General features: G+C 41.4%; 1 protein-coding gene across 6 annotated transcripts in view; it reads right to left on the bottom strand.

The window, feature by feature from the left end:
- The window catches only part of LRRTM4 (leucine rich repeat transmembrane neuronal 4), a 500845-nt gene that overhangs the window by 256982 nt on the left and 225040 nt on the right, over window positions 1-18823 (bottom strand). Inside the window, exon 7 of one of the 6 annotated variants that reach the window (XM_075074542.1) lies at window positions 11148-11309. The exons of the other annotated variants lie outside the window; for them this stretch is intronic. The gene's annotated coding sequence lies outside the window, so the exon portion shown is untranslated. The remainder of the gene's footprint in view (window positions 1-11147; window positions 11310-18823) is intronic. 6 annotated transcript variants of the gene reach the window in all.

The raw sequence follows: 18823 nt of genomic DNA, 5'->3' as shown, positions 1-18823 counted from the left end.
TGTTTATGAACTAATCCTGTCGCTGATAATGGGATTAGCACCAAGAACAGATGCAGAGTAATTCGCGGTGCTTTTCTTCCAGATACAAAACTACACAGAACGGTTATTCTAACAATAACAGAAAAGGTAAATTAATGCCTGTAGTTATCTCGAGCACAATGAAAGCACGCAACCCGCCAGCAGCGCTCCGGTCTCAGTGCATTCACAGGAGACAGGACGCTAGCATGGGGACAAAGCAGATGCCGTCATTGTCACTCGACAATGGCAGAAGGAGAAGACTAAAGTCTTCCATGAGAAATGCTGCTTTTTTTAAAAAAGAAAGGACTTTGTTAAGGTATTTTCAGACTATCATACTGGAGATAATACCACCTTTGCTAGTGACTATCTTCAGGCTACTTAAAAGCTACCACATCTTGAAATGACATTTCCATTACAGTATATTTAGCTACCTTACCTATGTCACTCTCGGTTGCAGCCTGCTCTCCAAAATTCTCCTGTCCAGTTCTATAAGAAATTCTTGATTTGACCAATGTATTTCCAAGAAACCAAAATCACAAAGGACAGAAATCACAAGTTTCAGAGATTTCGATTTTTGCCTAACATACAGTCACACAGATCAAGAGAACTACTCACTTTTCACCTTACAAAAAACTAAATTTCTCATGTGGACATGCCCTTGATTTAATTGCCATTTCATTATTTTCACGTGGTAAACGTGACCGTGCTGTTCGACTGCAGAAAACTGACACCGTGTCTTTAATTACGGAAGATGGCAGGACCAAAGCACAAACCACTTTCAGAGCGACTGCAAAGGCACAGAGAGGTTTTCCTTAGCTTTAGAGCTGACAGGTACCCAGCGATCTTGATGCTACTTTCGTGGTACGCAGCCACCAGCAACAACAGCAAGACGTTCTGGAACGCAGATATGCAGCAACACAAAGCTGCCCGGGTGTTTCACCCGAAACAGCAGGCTCCGCTTCTCCTCTCCTACGCTGTAACAAGAATCCAGGGGCCCAATTCCCTATTCCATGAGCTCGGACTGGCTTCACTTAGTAAACCAGATTTATAGACTTCCACTAGTAGAGAAAAATCTACCTCTCAAATATATTCTTAGGTGTAGAGGTGATGCTGTAATTACCTTAGCATGTAGTAAATAAGGAAATAAAGCCCAGCAGTGCCAGGCTTACGTTTGCTGTATCAGGTCCTATTGCATCCTGTCTGGTTTAGCTTCTCAAGTTCTAGGTGAATTATAAATTTAAGAGAAATAAAAGTTGATCTTAATGTGCCCTGCGTGTACTAACAAAAACAATAAAAGGAAGGAGCATGGAGCTGGAAGAGGTATTTCTTTGGGATAATCCACATTCTAATGTAAAATATCCATTCATTTTTGTTATAAACCAGGTACAGGGTACAAAAAGAAAGAAGCAGTTTGATTCTTTCTCTAATTTCATCTCCCATTTCACACCACAATGCCTTAGGAGGGTGAGCCAGCCAGACACACTGTCAATAAATGGAAATTGAGGTCAAGTTATCTCTTGGGGAATTTGAGTTCATATACAAATGCCTTAAATTGGAACCACAATCTCAAGTTATTATCCGCATTTTCACTAAAGAAGTAATAAATAATACTTGGTATTTCCAGCATGCTCCTCACTGAACGAGCTCTGTGATACATTAAATGAATTTTAATTAATTAAGCCTTCCATGGGCAGAGTATTACACATACTTTATGACTTAAATCAGATGACCATTGCTAATTACATTAAAGAACTTCACAGAGGACCTATTTGAAATCCAAGTCCATGGTGCTAAGGGCTGTACATACAGTAATAAATGACAGACCTCTGAAGAACCTGAAATTTAAACGTAGAATATAGACAGAGACAGGAGAGAAAATAATACTTTGCCCTTATTTACAGACTGAGAACGACATGCAGAGATAGAGCGCAAGATTCTGGAAAAAAAGAAAAAGATAATATTTTCATACAATGAGTATAAATTTCAGTTTTTAACTTAGCATTTAGGATTGCAGTAAGTAACTTAGATTTTCAAAAGCGCTGAGCAAACACCATGTTCAATAACGCTAAGCCCTTGCCAATTCGGAAAAATTAGGCCACGTATTTCAGGCTTCCTCTGTAAGCTTCTATTTCTCCATCTTCTTCACCCGAGTGCCACGTCAGAAGCAGGCAGTCTGCTTATCAGAGTTTTCCTGAGTGACAGATAATGACTTCCCAACATCGCCCGCCATTACAGACGGCCTTCAAAGACGAATGCCTCGTAGGTTCAGGCCTTTCAGTAGTGTGAACCTATTCACAGGTAGCATCTGCGAGTAAGGGATGGCCCACTTCCAACTCACCACACAAAGTGAGGAAGAGCACAACACACGACAGAGAGTTTTCATTTACAAAAATATTGGCAAAGCCTGGTCATTCATCTCCTATACATTCCTTTTTAAAATTCTAATCATTTTGTTTAAAAGCATAAGCTTTGTGGGAAGTTGGCTTCTGATGCATTAAGTTTCTTTGATTCAAAGATATATTTTGTTCTCTGGAGAGATGCCACACGTGTTCATTTTTCAGTTATTAATTTTTGCTAACAGTTCAATCTCTGCAAGATCAAAGATAGTTTTTCTATTTAGGTCAGACACATTTTTTCCCCAAAATGAACCAAACGGAAGTTTATGCTTAGTGTTATTTAAAAATAAAATTAAATTTAAAAAAAAATACATTTGCATGCTCTTTAAGAAAAAAGTAAGTAGAAAAAAATTATTATACCATTTGTTGATACAAGAACCATCCTAATAAGGAGCAACCCAAAAGCTAAATATACACAGGTTCACAGATTTTATCTTGAATCTGCTCTACTAATAGAATCAAGCACCAGCCCAGACTTGTCGTCTTATTGAGAAGCAAATAGTACTTGATAAACCTTGCCTGAGTTCCCCTTTACACTCATCAACGGCACAGAACGAGGAATCCTTTGCCTTCCTGCCTCAGCAGGTATCGCACCTCCAGTCCCATCTAAGAGCATCTACATCACCCACACGTGCGAGAGGCTTCTCTTCTAATCCAGCACTGCTCACAGAGCCTTCCTGACTTCACATGAAATCCAGGCGAGGCAGCCCTTTAGAAGGGGTTTATCTGCAAATGCAGGGACTCAGTTTTGCCCTTAGTCTCAACCGTTTCAAACGCACAAGGCTGAGCGACCTGGCCCTTGCTATTACTCAGGCCCAGATCACCAGTGGTGCCGGGCACCTAATGCCTCTGCGGGGACTAAATGCCAATAAAATCAATATTATTTTGGCAACCAAATAGCTCGTGGGATCTACGAACTGCAACGTTGCCCTTGGAGGATGACACTTCATAAAACCACCACCATCTTCCTACTTCACTTGGGTACCGTCCCCCCAGGGCACCCATTCAACTTTTCCTTTTTGCATGCTATAGCGTAGAGTCCTGAAAAATGGAGTCCAGCAGACACCTTTTTCAAGCATGTGTTTTCCAACTCTAAACACAGTCCTCGACCATAGGCAGTTAACTCAACTTTTAAACACAGTTTTTCTTTAATATTTTACGAGCAGTAGGTTTATTAACTATTCACATAAAAGTTACGCTAGGTAGTCTCTCTGATATTGTAATGCTGTCAATTCGTTATGTAGTAAAATTAATGAAAGGCAGCTCAATGTTATGGACTTTTTAAGGCACAAAAAGGAGCATGCATTTTCCCAATAATTTTATATTCTGCATATACATCACAAAAGAAACAGAAATGTTATTTAATCCTGTATTTCATAAGCAGTCCGGCAGAGCACCCGTCCCATTTTTGGGGTGCAGCATCACCTCAAATTTGCTAGGCACACTTTTTCTCTGGCAATGTAAACCTTAAAAAGAGTAGCAGAAGTGAGAACTGGCATAGCACAGAAAGCAATTTAGTAGATTATCATAGCGCTAAATTGTACCTCCAGAAAAGCATATGTGGACGTTCCAAAAATAATCTGACAGTTTATCAAAAGTGGCAGGCGCTGCCCTGGGTCATCAGCATAATGGCTGGGAAGATATAAACCATATATCACTGATAGAAGTGGATGGCCGAATTGGAAAGCAAAGGGGAAGGGAAGAGATGGGGGAAGGAAGAGCAAAGAGGGACAGTACTAATTAGCATGCCATGCTGATGATGACCGGGTCGACGTGGGTATGGAATACTAATGCGGCCAGCATGCAAGAAGGATCAATTTGAAGTGTTGTTCCCCTTAAAGCCCTACCAAACAGTAAGACTGCTGTCAACATGCCTATTACTAAGTATTTCATTAGAGCATATAAAAGCATATGCAAAGAGATCGTGCTTTTTCTTCCCCTACTGTTTGTTCTCCAGGTCCCCAACCATCTACTCTGCCCTGAATCTTTTCCTTTACTGAGCAAGACACAAAAATTTTCACTGCATTGTATTATTTTAAGTAAATGCAGTTCTTCCCATTGTCATTGCAGGAGGAAATCGGTAACGTGAGTTAACAACATTGGAAAAGGAAGATGTTTTGGTTTTGAGGTGGGTTTTTTTTTATAAACATCAACAGCCAAATGATTGTGCTTAAACCGGACCAGAGAAATGCTCTTGGGAGTGGAGAAGAATCAGGACATAACGAAAATATTTAATCTCCAACCCCAGATGAAAACATCACAGTCATTACACTAAGCTTAAGACAAGGCAGAGTGCTCTAAGTATCACAGGTTCATGTCCCAACAGAGAGAGTTCCCAAGTCTTCCTCCTCTCCCTTTTGGTGGCGTTCTACTTCATTCGCTGGGTGAGGAGGGTTCCAGGAGGGGCTGTGAACATCTGTGCCTGGCCTGCTGTTCACCAAGCAGTTGTGGCAATCCAATGCCAGTAACAGCCATTACGAAGACTGTGTCTCTTGTATATATATTTTAAAAAGCACAAGCACCAATTGACTTGCCCAAGGCTACAAATTCTGTAGGAAAGCCAGAAATTGCTGCCAGCCCTCCTGTATCTTCTTCCATTGCCACGAGGCCCCTCTCCGTGCAAAATCAGATTCAGTTATTAAAGGAAAGAGAAAGAGAGGAGCCTTTCCTCTACGGGGAACTGCAAGATGGATTACAATGTTGTTACATAGAAAGATCTTTTCATGGATGCTGGCAGTCAGGTGGGTTTCCTGTAAGGAGACAACAGTTCATTTTTGGCATTGTGAAAAATTTTAGTATGAGCTCTGTTTTAGTGTGAGTTCTGTTTACATTTTTGAACAGCAAAAGGCAACTCCTTTCAGCAGCCAGAGATGTTACCGCTGATTTAGGCGCTCCTTAACACGCCTGGTGAGTGAGGGCGCATTGCAAAGGATGAGATAGGGAACAACTGAGTAGTTTGCTGAAGTGCTGGGCAATCAGTGGCACCAGCGGGAACAGAATCCACCTGGCATGACCTAAGCTTGCACTTACGTGCTGGCTGAAGCTTCCAGCCGATATCCATGAGGCGATGGAAAGGTAGTGGTGGTACGGTGTGCAATTTTTTAAATAACCTGATTGACTTTGAAGCTGCTGGCTCAGGAAATTTGGAAGTGAGCTGAAGTTCAACTTAGGTACTAAAGTCCAGTATAGACAATTTTTGAACAATTGACCATTATTATCATGTTCTAACAGCATACTTCTGCCGTGCAAAGCAAAACATCCGTCGTAGATGTTTTCAGTGTACACAAGGACGAACCTTGGTAGAAGGTTGCAAACACAGGAAAAAATACCCCATGTAGGTTTAATCAGCCCAGAGCCTTCAGGTTGTAGCTGAATCCCAATAAACAGCTGCTTTTCTACCACCATCTTACCTGCCTGCTCATTGTAATACCCCAGTCCAACCAGTGCAACATGGTCTAATCCATTACTAGGTACACAAAGAGCGACCCTGATTAGACCTTCTTCATTTCGTTCTCTGTCAGAGAATCACCAACAGTTAAAAGTGCTACGGGAGAAAAAAAGAAATGGGGAAGCTGAGAACTCACTGAAGCCGGCGCAGTTGGAGCTCAGGGCTCACCAGTGGGGTACTGCGGCTTTAAGACGTTTGGCACAGGGACAGGGCACAGTCTGCTGAGCCAAATCTCACACAAGCTCCTTTTATTTAGTTTGCTACTCACTGAGGGGGGAAGGAGAGCAACTGTGGCAGAAACAACGTGTGACATGAACACAAAACAAATGCCTGAATTTCAACTAAATTCCCTAAATTCACAGAACATTATTGCAGAATATAGAAAGAGTGAAAGCAAAGGACAGGAAGGGTTTGTGTCCCCCACAGATAGAATAAAAGAAACTAACAGATCTGCTCCAGTGTCTTCAGCAGCAATTTTTGTTGTGAATCCAGTCCAGAGTTCACTTCCATAAATGTGTATCCAGAGTACATCTATTGAGAGGGCAATTGTGAGCGTCAAACCAGGAGCAGACCCAAAGAAACAAACAAGCAAGTCCGCATTAGCGAACAGCACATACATGGAAAACCAGAGACAAATAATGCAAACCGTTATTTTACCCCCTAAAAAAGTCTAAAATTATCCAACTCTGAAAGAGTTACTAGCATTTACATGCCTAATGTGTTTGAAAATTCCAACCAGCTTACTACAGATCCCTTTGGCACAGACTATGGTGTAAAACACCACTTACAGATAATTATTATTACTAAAATCTGTATAAATAATTTACTGTAGCAAAGCGCTTCAGGCTGTGAACAGCTCAGACAACAAAACCGGGCAGAGTGCATCAAAGTGATGTTTCACAATGTTTTGCAACAATTGATGAAAAATTTCAGTTTTGAGTTTGGATGTAGTAACATTTCCCCTTATCTGCTCTTCTATCGAGGAGAAGCAGCTTCGATTTACACAGAGCAGCTAACAAAACTGAACATGAAATGGAAATCTGTGGAGCTTGGGATTTTCAGAGCCAGGTGACTGGAGCTTGGGAAGCTGCCTTAACTGAGACACTTCAGTAGATCATTGCCTCAGTAAAGTACGACGGAGCTGAAGGTCGCTTAACTTCAGCGGGACATGAATTCTCTGCAGTGTCCTGGAAGAGCCAGGGATCGCATCAGAATTGCACGTTATCATACCCAACAACCACAAGATTCATCTCAGCTAGTAAACGTGCTTGCCGGTATTTCTTCTTTTGTATGCCAGCTAAAAAGGGCAGAGTTATTTCTGAGCATCTAACAATTTTAATCATGGCTGTTCTTGCCCACAGTAGGTTCTAACGAGCCGTTAACAAGGGCTGCGCGACACCTGCTACTCTCCTAATGGAAGCAAGGCTCGAGAATGAGCTCCCTTTGCAGAAGAAGCTGGAATAGAAGGCAAGGGATGCACTCCAGGTCACCTAGTGATTCAGTGACAGAGTCGGGAACAACACAGTAGTTTTCTACTTCAAGCATTGTATCACACTGCTGCAAATTCCTTAATAGTTTAAATACCTTAAACCTAAAGAGGTTATTCTCCTTGTAGGGATTTTCTTGCCTCAGCCCCTAACTGTTTTCATCTCAGTATCCCTAAAGCAAACGAAATCCCATAGAGCAGTTGATGCACAAAACACTGCTTCATCTTCGTGCTGTCCTTAATGCGTGCAGTACTTATTTTTAAACAACTGCTTTTTCACATTCCTGTCCATTAATCCTGAGGGGAAACGAGTGTCTGGTGGGACCTGCTTCCATTCCGTGAAAAACAAAATATTCTTCAACAGCTGCACCTTCCTTGCTGTTGCACTTCTTCAAAAGACATATAACCATTTAGTGCGGGCACTGTTAATGAAATAAGTTTCCGTCCTGGCTTCAGAAGAGCACTGTGTTCGATTCCTCTATGCAAGGTTCTTACAAAGTCTCTCCTATTCTCACTGCCCTGTGTTCTTGCAGGAAACCATTTTTAGTATGGCTGTTTCCCAGCCTGCAAAACTGAATCCTGCATTTCTCATACCACCCAAAAAAAAAGTATATGATTACCTTAAACATCAACATATCTTGGAAGATAATAAAAGTTGCCTTCTTTCCGTTTGCCATACTTAGTGAATTTTAAGGGACTGCATTCCTCAAGAACAGGAAACCTGTTTTTAAAAGGCTGAATCTCATACGCTAACATGATGCCTGCAGACAGTGGTTTAGGAACCCACACAGAGACTTCATCACGGTACCCAAGGTATTGCTAAGAGGTTGTTCAAAACTGATCGTTATCTATTAACTTTATTCTGCCGAAGCCAATGACAATATTCCATTTCGTTTCATTAGAAAGGGAGAATCATGATAAAAATAGTGTGTCAGGGATTAGCTTTTACTGCAAGTTCATGACCACTCTTAAATAATTTAAATTTTATAGGTGGAACAGCAAAAAAATGTTAGATGCTGATGAATTTTATTTTGAATATACAGACCATTAATACCTTTTTCCACTTGCATGACTTGAACCCCAAATGCAAACCCCATGCATCAGCTGCCTAAGAAATCATAAAAGCTGTAATTCTGGCTTCCCCCTTTATTCATCTCCCTCCACTTTCTCATCTCTGAGCAGGAACTGATCAGCTGCTACATCCTCTTATAAGCCACCCTGACACATTCAAGCAAAGCAAGCATGGCAAGAGAGCTCAGCGCCAGTCTTTCCTTCTATTCCTCATTCATTAACAATAAAAAAATAAAGAAAAAGAGCAGAACAGGCATCTCCCTGAAGTTGGAGCTGCCCAGTTTCAAGGGCCTGTAGATCACACTGCCTCGACTGCATGCACATTCAGAGTAAGCCTATGGAGTCACATTATTCTTGGGCATGACATTATGTTTCAGCAGTTTTGCTGTAACCCATAGCCAGGAGCTGTGAAGCTTTGATATTTCAGTGTCGTATCAGCTTCAGGATTCATCCTCAGCCAATTAAAGGTATGTATCCCTTCAGAATAATTTCAGAAATACTGTTATCTCAAAAATGAATGGTGAAAAGCTATGCTGGGAGGATGACAGAGATTCTAATTGCTCCGTCTTCAGGCTTTCTCTACAGCTTTGACAGAGCAGATTGAAGGTGTAAATTGGGAAGGATTGATCATGTTTGGGAACAGGCTTGGGCAGAGGACACTGCTGTTACAAGCAGCTGCAGCCCCTGCATGCGCTTCCCCCATTCAAGGTTTCAATTCTTCTGTTATATTAAGCATAAAAAATCAAAAATGGCTTTAGTGAACTGGAAGAAAGTCCACCTCTGGCACTGGCTGAAGGAAAGTGTAAGGCAAGCATTTAACAGCAGTTCCCTGTTACATACTTCGAGCTTGCAGTGGTCAGTGTTCAGCACTACTCTGAGCAATAGTTTTCAGCCTGAACAGCCTAAAAAGGTTTTAACTCTTCCCCCAGTGATTAATTGCTTTTTCAACTTATGCAGAAGTTTGGGATTCACAAAGTCCCGTGGCAGAGAAATCCAGTGTTTACGTGAAGAAGAAAACTATGCCCTCTCAATTGGTCTGAACTCTCCCCATGCTTCTCATTTGAGGACCCTTATTTCCTATATTGTAAGACAGGCTGAATTTCTGTTCTCTATTCAGTGTCTCTGCGTTATTAATGATTTTACAGATCTTTATCATACCCTGCAAGTGTCTCTTTCTCAGAGGAAGAGTCCTTGTCTGTTTAGCACTACCTGAATAGAAGCCATTCCACGTCTTTCATTACCCCACTGCCGTTCCTCAGGCTGTTTGTAGTTTACTCACACGGTATGGATTTGGCTGTGACCAAGCCCCATCAGCCCCGCTGTGCCTCAGTTCTCACTGTAAAAACCTAAGTTTTCCTTAGCTCTCAGGAATATTGCAATAAGTCTGGCACGGCAATGATACTAGAATAATCCATCTAACAACCTAACACGTAAATAACATCGCATACTGCCTGACCGCTGAAAATCAAACACGCGAACAATGACGGATCAGACAAGCTACCCGAAGTGGAGCACAAGGACCCACTTGGATTTCGTAAGACTATTTTATACTGCTATTTTATGAAACACAAAAGAATTTAGAACAGAGGTAGAAGTGACACTCTTTCAATGGCAGATCTAGCTCTTCCCTTAATTGTCTTTCTCAAAAACAGATTTTAAGATAAAAACCATCAAGGTGTTCAAAACAGTTGGAGAAAGATATTGACATTATGTCAGAAAAGTGAAAAGTATATATTTTTTTTTAATCTTTGAAAACAGTGTTCATTACAAACTTGTCATCTTATTACAAAACCAAATCAATAATGCTCGGTTTTTTGCTTTTACAGCATAATCTGTGAAGAATTACACCAATTACTTGCCAATGCCTGAAAACCCTGATACAGAGCCGGACAGGGCCCTTCAGGTGAAGGAACTCCCTCCCCTCCACAGTCTTTAAGACACACAGATCTAAGAGTTAAATTCCTCGACACCAGACTCCCTGGCTGGCAAGCACAAGATCAAATTGCAACTCTGGAACAAAAGCGTTCTTTTTGGGCTTCATATAAAGCAAACAGGAATCTTGCTACTCATTTCCATGAAAAGCTGTATATTTTCAGCTTTCAGAAATTAGCTCCGTTACGCTCATTTCTATGATCTACATGAGTCAAGTAGAGAAATGTCTTATGTACTAAGCCTGAAAAATCATTTTGCCACTGTAGAAACATTCATTATAGATCTGTTTCAGTTAGTACTAACAAAAGACCTTCTGGAAACTTCAGGCCTTTGAATCAGTTCACCAAAACAGGGCAAACAATTCTACCAATTACAAGCAGCAAACCCCAGAAAATTTACAACCACAACCAAATCTCTGATACCAAGAGCTTTGAAAAACCCTGTATGAGTACATACAGCCTGAACCAAAAGGTAGAGCTCTGTTCCTGCTTAGCAGGGGTCCCACTTGTTAAAAACACATTGAGATTTCTACTGCCAAATACTAAAGAATAAATAACAATGTCATTGCAAGGACGCATGAGCATTGATTTAAAAGATGAGGTCTGCCCTCAGGTAATATTCTGGCCCATCATCTTTGTTTTAAAACTGTGAAGATCCATAGGGACAAACACATTCTTCAGTTTGTCTCTAGTGACAGAGGATCAATTCTCACGAGAAGCTGTGCAGTTTTGTATAAAAGCTGACTTAATTTTCAATTTCTAATTGAAAAATGAAAAATGTTTAGCAAAATTCTCACCTTTTTGGGTTCTATAGGTCAGATCCTACACTTAAAAAACCAACAGACGTACAGCAAAGGTGACGAACTGAGTTTCACATTCTGGTGGCAGGAAGAAGCATCGCTAACCTTCTGCAATAGTTCACATCCTCGCATAACCCTTCTTTAGGTACACTGGGATCCCTGGGGTTGATATAAATACACCAGTCAGAAAGTTATCATAATTATTGCTGCATTTTAATGATTTTAATAAGCTGTGGAAATGAAAGGTAGGTTAACTATTCATATGTATCTGACAGATTTCATTAAAACCACACAGCATCTCCATGCTGAAAGGTCTAATTTGACACATTTTATGTCCAGGTCAAAACGCCTTCAATCTTTTCCAAATGCGAACATATTGCAGTTAGAGTATCTGTTCCTCTCCATAACAAAGAAAGATTTTCAGAGAATAACAGAGGGGAAAATACTGTCTGACAAATTAGGTTTAAAACCAGTAATTATGCCTAGCATTGCTTAGGTTGTTCCTCCCTCTGCTGATACCACTTTGTTACCAGTTACTTGCAATGCACACTGCAACCACTGAGCTGGGTACTGGGCACTGTCACAGGAATTAAAAAAAAGAGCTTAAAAAAAGAAAGAGTTCCATTGTGGAAAGATTTACTGACTTTATTTTATTAATAAAGGACAGAATAGAGTGATTGAAAGCAGATGAAATAAATTATCAAAGAACACCAAAGAAGAACAAACTGCTCTAAAAGAATTGAGGCAAAAAAACCCAGACTGTTTGGCTTTAATAAGAGACAACTGTGTTCTACACACTAAGTTTTGTAGCTCTGTCTTTTGCACTGTGTACACTGAGGAGCTGCAGGCACAGACTAGGATGTGAGGCGCCTGATACCTTTCCGCCCCAAGACACCGTAGGGGCCTTCACTCTCTCTGAAATCCAGAAGAAGATGGAGAGAATCAATCTCTCACACCGCATCTGTGGTAAAGCCAACAGCTGGTTCTGCAAGGTGAAGCGATAGCGTTCGCTCTCCATTGCTGGCAGCAAGAAAACAAAAAGATGCTTATCCCAAAGAAAAATGTCCTGCTACCCTACCATCCCGAACTGAAAACTGGAAGGAAAGGTAAATTTCAGATGTTTTTTTATCCTCAAAAAACCTTTCTGCTTAAAGACAATATTTGCCTCTCTGCTTCCTACCATATTTCTGATTTTGTCTAGCCAAAAGTTTCTGGCTAGAAAACAGTAACTCTTACAGGGAATAGGAATACAAGCGGCCAATTGCTAATCAGCAGCCAAAGGAAGGGACAAATATTTTACATATTTTTTAAAAATCTTTCAAATAGCAGCTCTTTCTAGACAGATGTAGAAGCAAAATTATAAATATTTCAGCTAAAACATTTAAGGACATCTTTAAAAACAAAAGATTTAGTTTTAAGAGCTACGCATAAAGGAAACCACCTTTTTTTGTTATGAAGAATAAAATGTTCATAAATGATACAATAAATAATTTCCCAGTGCCCTTATAGTTTAGTGACCCTTTCAAGCACTCTAGTTCATTTCCAGGAGCTCTTAGCCCTGTCTACCGTGCCTAAATCCTTTGGAACTATGGGATCCATTTAATGGATCGATTGGACAGGATTAATAACTTCACCCTCGGGAAAGGTAAATCATTCACAGGGAGGGAGCGTTCAAGAAAGAGGCAGTTCCGAAGCCTGGAAGTTCACTTGGTTTGGAAATCCACAAATAACAACTGAAAGAACCAGACCAGAGAACGTGAAAGTGGTTTCAGCCACGTGCTGTGTGCTGGCCGGGAGTTTCCATGGGTACAACCTGAAGGCTAAATCTGAGAGGAGGTGCAGAAGGCCTACATGCAGCTGCAGACACTGTCTGATTTCACAGCTGTTGCATGGCTTTTCTCCACTTTTAAATGGGGAAAGTACAGAATCCTTTCACTTATTGGACATTTTTTAATTCACAGCTCTTTGATGACCTCAGCAGACAACTGTGACACACCGGGCTCAGCCAGGCTCTCCCTTAGATACAGCCCTACTAAATACAAGAACATAATAAATAGCGGTGAGGCCAGATAATTTAATAAAAAGCTTCACGTAAAACCTTAGTGTTATGAAGAAACTCCTAGATTCATACTACAGAATTTAATCTACCTCATACCCTTCCTAAGGGATGCTTAAAAGACAGGTAGAAAGAAATGCTGTCCATAAACCTTTGTTTTAGTTCAGAGCAAGTATGTCTAGCCATGTTCCCCCGTTATACATCACCTTTAGATTGACAGAGAACCTTGGTCAGAATGGCATACAGTGGCTGAAAAAGCATTAGATAGGGCTGATCCATCACCAATGCAAATACAACAAACCCCATTTATTATTAAAAAAAACCAAAACCACAAACCAAACAAAAAAACCCAACCAACCAAACAAAAAAAACCGAAGCAAGAACCGTCCCCAGAAAACACCAAAACCCCAACTTGCTTCTACCAATAGCCTGGACACATAAAAGGTCTGTCCACAAGGAATTTTGGCCTGAGACAAGAGCAGGAGGTTATGAACGAGCCTGAAAGGTGGGCTCACGATGTGAGAGAGCAGGAGGGATGCAAAGGGTGACCTAACATACACACAACACTGGAATTGCAATTGAAAGGCCAGGAATGCATTCCAGGACATCAGCAGATCACCCTCACTTCTCTACTCCATTATCTCCTTTTCCCGTTCAAGGTAAAAGGAGTTTCCTGGCAAAGCTGCTTGTTAGTATTCACTGAGGCAACATAACTCTGCTTCAGCACAAAAGTACACAATGAATTTCAGAAATGGAAACACAGCAGATACTCAGAAGAGATGCCAGTAATAGCAAAGGGGTTTATTAGGAGACACACTTTTTCTGAGCCCTACCAGTGATTCCTTTTCCTTCCAGGGACATTGGCACATACCAGGCAGGATTTTTCCTGCAGGATACTCAAGAAGTATTTCAAGCTACTCACTAACATTAGGATAGTAGAAGAATACCATAAGGGAAATTAGCAGCCAAATAAAGATAATGGCAAGAAATTAGTACCATGAAAGAGGATTAGCTATACTGAGCTTAATAGGATCACATATCACCTAAGCCAGAAAATGTAAGCAAACATGGGCAGCAAACAACGCTCTCCCTTCCTCCCCTCCCAAAGGCAGATGTCGTAGCTGCATTCAGCCATACCCTTGGCACCTCTTTAGAATAAATGTGGCCATTTGAGGCTTCTAGGAAATAATGACTTACGCTAATTACTCTAATGAGGATTCTACTTTGCACTCCCCTGACTTCCCTCCTGCTAGATTTCTTTTCTCCTAAATATAAAAACACAACGTTGGAAGACCTAAGTCTACCGAGTTTCATGGTGTCAGTCCAGTTTCTGTTGGAGCAACCTCCATAACCAACAAACCCAAACACTAATTAGGCCCCTTGTTGCTACTGCCTGCAGTAAAGCCAAGGACAGAAGAGATATTAACCTACCTCCTTTATTAGTGTAATCTTAAAGTGATCCCTGCAGATTTCAACTCAATTACAGCTGCAAAGTGTTGGGAAGAAAAAAAAAAACATTCAGAATCCTCACCTCATGTTGAGGACAAATCAAGTATCCTGAGGTTTGATGCATCCCTAACCAATGTAATTACAGCTTCACCAAAGGTCATCATATCGATTTGAACCAGGTGGGAATAAGAGAAGCCATTCCCCACCCCTGCATAAACAAGACTTTGAGGTGAAAACAGGAAAAAGCCCACAAGCAGTGTAGGAGGGAACCTTACTGGTCTCAGGAAAAGATTCTTCCTGGTTTTGAACTAGAGAAGAGAAAGTTTCTCTGGTCTCCGAGAATGCTCCCCATACTGAATCTTCAGCAGAGGGACGGGGCAGATAAGAGAGAAATCAGCTGGGCAGGAATCATCAGTATGTGAATCTGAGGCTGTTGAAGACATTCTTGCCAGTAGGCGGCTGCTTCCTCATGCTGGCCAAGTCAGCAAAGCGCATGAAGGAAAGGAGACGGCATGTTGCTAGAATATTATCTAAGTTAACTAGGGAGATCTTCAGGGGGGATCGGGAGTCGACTTCCCTGGTTTCAGACACTCACAAGTAAATGTGACGTACAGAAAGTGAGGACAGCTCAGAGTTCAAAAATCAGCCTCTTGTAAGTTATTCCAGACTGGGTTGCCCAAAACCAAAATAAAAACCTTAGATCAGCAGCCCTTTCTGAAAGTCTCATCCACCACACCTTGGCTTCACTAAGTATTACAAACAATATAAAATCAATAGCACAATGACAGAGAGTCTTTGTACACATTGTGATATCCACTCTCTATCTGAACTCTATAAAAGAAATCTCCAGGAGTTCCCTAATGTGACCAGAGCTTTTGCTATGATTTTTTTTTTTTTTTTTTACAATAATAGGAACATAAAAGACAAAGGGATTATATTGTTTTAACTGCTGTTTTAAAGATCACTTGCTCTTAGGAGCTCATAAAGTAGCATTTGGAGAATACACAATAGAAGAGTTACACAAGAAATTGGAGGGGTCTCAGAAGACAAAGTGACAGCAGAGACACGTCCATTTGCATCAATTAATAGTCAGGGCTTTGTTGCTGTTTTTTTTTTAAACAGTCATCAGAAATTGCCAGCTAACCAGAACCAGATGGCAGACCTCACTAGGCACCACAGCCATATTCTGCAGTCATTATTCATGCACAACTCCTAATGAAGTCCATGCAAACACTGAACAAACAACAAACACCCGCTACAGACTCCAAAAACTGCCACGGGAATTCCACGGAGAGATCAGGGCCTGCTGCTCAGCTATCCTATAGCTCCTTTACTCTAGGAATATGGAACGGGTGTGAATTAAGCACAACACGATTCAGGCCAAAGGGTAGAAAAGAGCAATTGATGTCCTCTCTGATACAAAGCCTACTGAAGTCAATAAGATTTTGTAACAAAACTGAAGGTATAATATAGCAGTAAATGCCAAGAAGAATATAGGAGTAAGCGGCCAAAACAACAGCAGCTATAGACATTAGTCAGTGTTAGTATCAAGAAGAAAATACGCTGCTCAGGAGAATCTGCATTATGAATCTTCCTTTGAAGAGGCAGATTAAGTTCAGGACATTTCTGTCTGTCATGCAATGGCGACGGGAAAATACTTGGAATGTGAACATCCACCTTGTTTTCTTCTCTTATGGCTCTACACTGTTTAAAATCTACCAGTCATAATCTCCTTTCAGAAGATTTAGTTGGATTTATATGGCTGGAGAAAGAATAGGGTGGAACGGGTACAGGAAGAGTGGGGAGGAAAGCAAAATCTTTAAATCGCCATCTATCATCGGAGTAACCGAAACTTAAGGCTGGTGACTTCAGGTCAGGATTCATTTCAAATCTGTGCTGGGAACAACCGCGTGCTTCTGGGGACGGGCAATGAGAGAGTGAGCCTTTCACCCTTTAGGAGACCGGTTCAAATCCAGGTCATTAGTGGCTTTAAGCAATAAACATGGACAGACTGGAAACAGATTTTCCCTCCTAATCTAAAAGCAAAGTGGAGCTCTGCTTCAGCGGGCTATACTGCAGAGCCCCCAGCTCCCCTCCTCTAACGCTGCTCTGCGAGCTCCCCCTTCTGTTTTGCTTCAACTGCTAGTTCTGAGCTGGTGCGAGCGACCGGGGGCTCAGGGGCGATACAGACGGGCCTGGCTAGCACTGTCCTTTCAGCAGGAGTCAGAGTCGCCCCAGGTACTGACAACTACTTGTACATCTCCAGACAGGTACAATCACAGCACCTTTTTTTTTTTTTTTTTTTTTTTTTAAATAGAAAACACTACACTGACATATATCAGTGCCGGCACTTGCTGCACCTTCCTATTGATTACTATTCCCTCTTCAAATAGAAGTTCAAGAAACAAAAGCCCTGGATATTTGCAGAGGCATGAAGAATACGCACTCTACTCACTAAAAAAGAACCTGTGATCTCAGGGCACGTACTGAACCACTGTTAAGTAATTTTTTGCCGTATTTCCACCGACAAAAAATAAAATTCCAATTGCACTGGAATCTGCCATACAACGCTAAAGCAAGAACAAAATTAGAACTTTTCACTCCAATGGATCAACTTCTCCATCAGTGAATGGCTGGTGCAAGTTTTTTAGTGCTACTGAAATAGCTTCAGTACAGTCATTTAATTTTTCGTCCCCCCCCATGCTACTTTACACAGAATTCTGATGATTTACTATCATTTGGAACAAGGAATATTTCAAAATACCAGTTTCCAATGGAACAGATATCCTGAGCAACACTTCATGCTCAATTTAGAGGGGAGACAGGGATAGATCAAGGAGTAGGTCCACAAAAGAGGAAAGTGAAAAAGCTCAGGGGACTTGAATCTTATCCATATTTCAGTGCAAGTATTTATTGCCACAGCTTAGATCCTTAAAAGGCTTCTCTCAGTTGCAGAATATTTCAGAAACTCTCAGTCCCCAGGTAGCAGTGGTTCCTTTCTTCATTAACAGTAACTTTTTCTGGTTTCATCCTTCAAGTTAAGAAAGGTTCCCTTAGTCCCCCACTTCATTGTCCTTCCCGCTGTCTGGAGTAAAAAAGACCCAGAACACAAACCTCAGAGCAGGTGGCTCCGCAATCTCTAAACCTGCGTCCTTTTTGTACGACTTTGGTGAAGCCTACACAGGACCATGCCTGCTGGATGAAATAAAAAAAAACTAACTGGGTCCTTCGATTCCCGGAGTTCCCTCGAGTGTGTTGCTGCAGAGTACGAAGCGGCCTGGCACGTGTTCAGCTTTCTGCGTGTGAAAACCGCTCTCAGAAGTAACGTACAATCCTTACATGACTTGAAGAACTGGAGATTTAAGCTGCAGCCTGTGGCCCCTTCCAAAATGAAGCACATTTAAAGTAAAAATGAGATGTCGTGTTAGCCTTTCCAAGGATCAAACAATTGTAGCTCCGTAAATTAAGACATCCCAAAGCTGACATTTGCACAGTCTCTTTTATCAGTAGTAATGCAAGTACAGACTATGCATGATGATCAAATTTGAGTTGGATTTCAAGGTTAATGCAAAGAAAATTCATACACGTAGGCTTTTTGGATTTTTCCTTGCAAGTGGCTCTTAGCACCAGACAACAATGCTTACCAGCGATCCCTGTGTACTGGGAACTAGATGTTCCAAATAGCAGCCCAGCTTGGGATACACCGACATCACAGAGGCCGCCCCCCAGTACAGACCAGCGTTTGGCATTCCCGTGGTATGACAGCGGCGAGTTAGCAGTAACCACTCCTAGGCCACGCTGAGTTTGGTCACACTGATCCGAAATGGTGGTTTTGTTCTCAGTCCAGCTTAGGAGCCTGAGTCGTCATCTTCAAAGGAGCACAACAGGCTCACAATATTGAAACACAGAAGGCCTTTTCCACAGCACCTGATTTCAGTAAATGAAATCATTTCCATAGGGTTGAGAACCACTGCAGAGCGCTCCATCTTACACACTAACTGCAAGATGTGCACTCTTACAGCAGCGATCTCTAACAAGCACCTTTGCTGAAAGCTTGTTGGGGGTAAAGTCCAACCTCACCACTACCAGAATTCAACCAGACAGCAGCTTCTGCAGGGAGAAAATAGCGATGAAGTCAAATATAAAGAATCCATGTACAAGGGAACAG

Source organism: Phalacrocorax aristotelis, chromosome 24, assembly GCF_949628215.1.
Source record: "Phalacrocorax aristotelis chromosome 24, bGulAri2.1, whole genome shotgun sequence".
Classification (NCBI taxonomy): Eukaryota; Metazoa; Chordata; class Aves; order Suliformes; family Phalacrocoracidae; genus Phalacrocorax; species Phalacrocorax aristotelis.
This window is presented reverse-complemented; position numbering and strand designations above follow the sequence as displayed.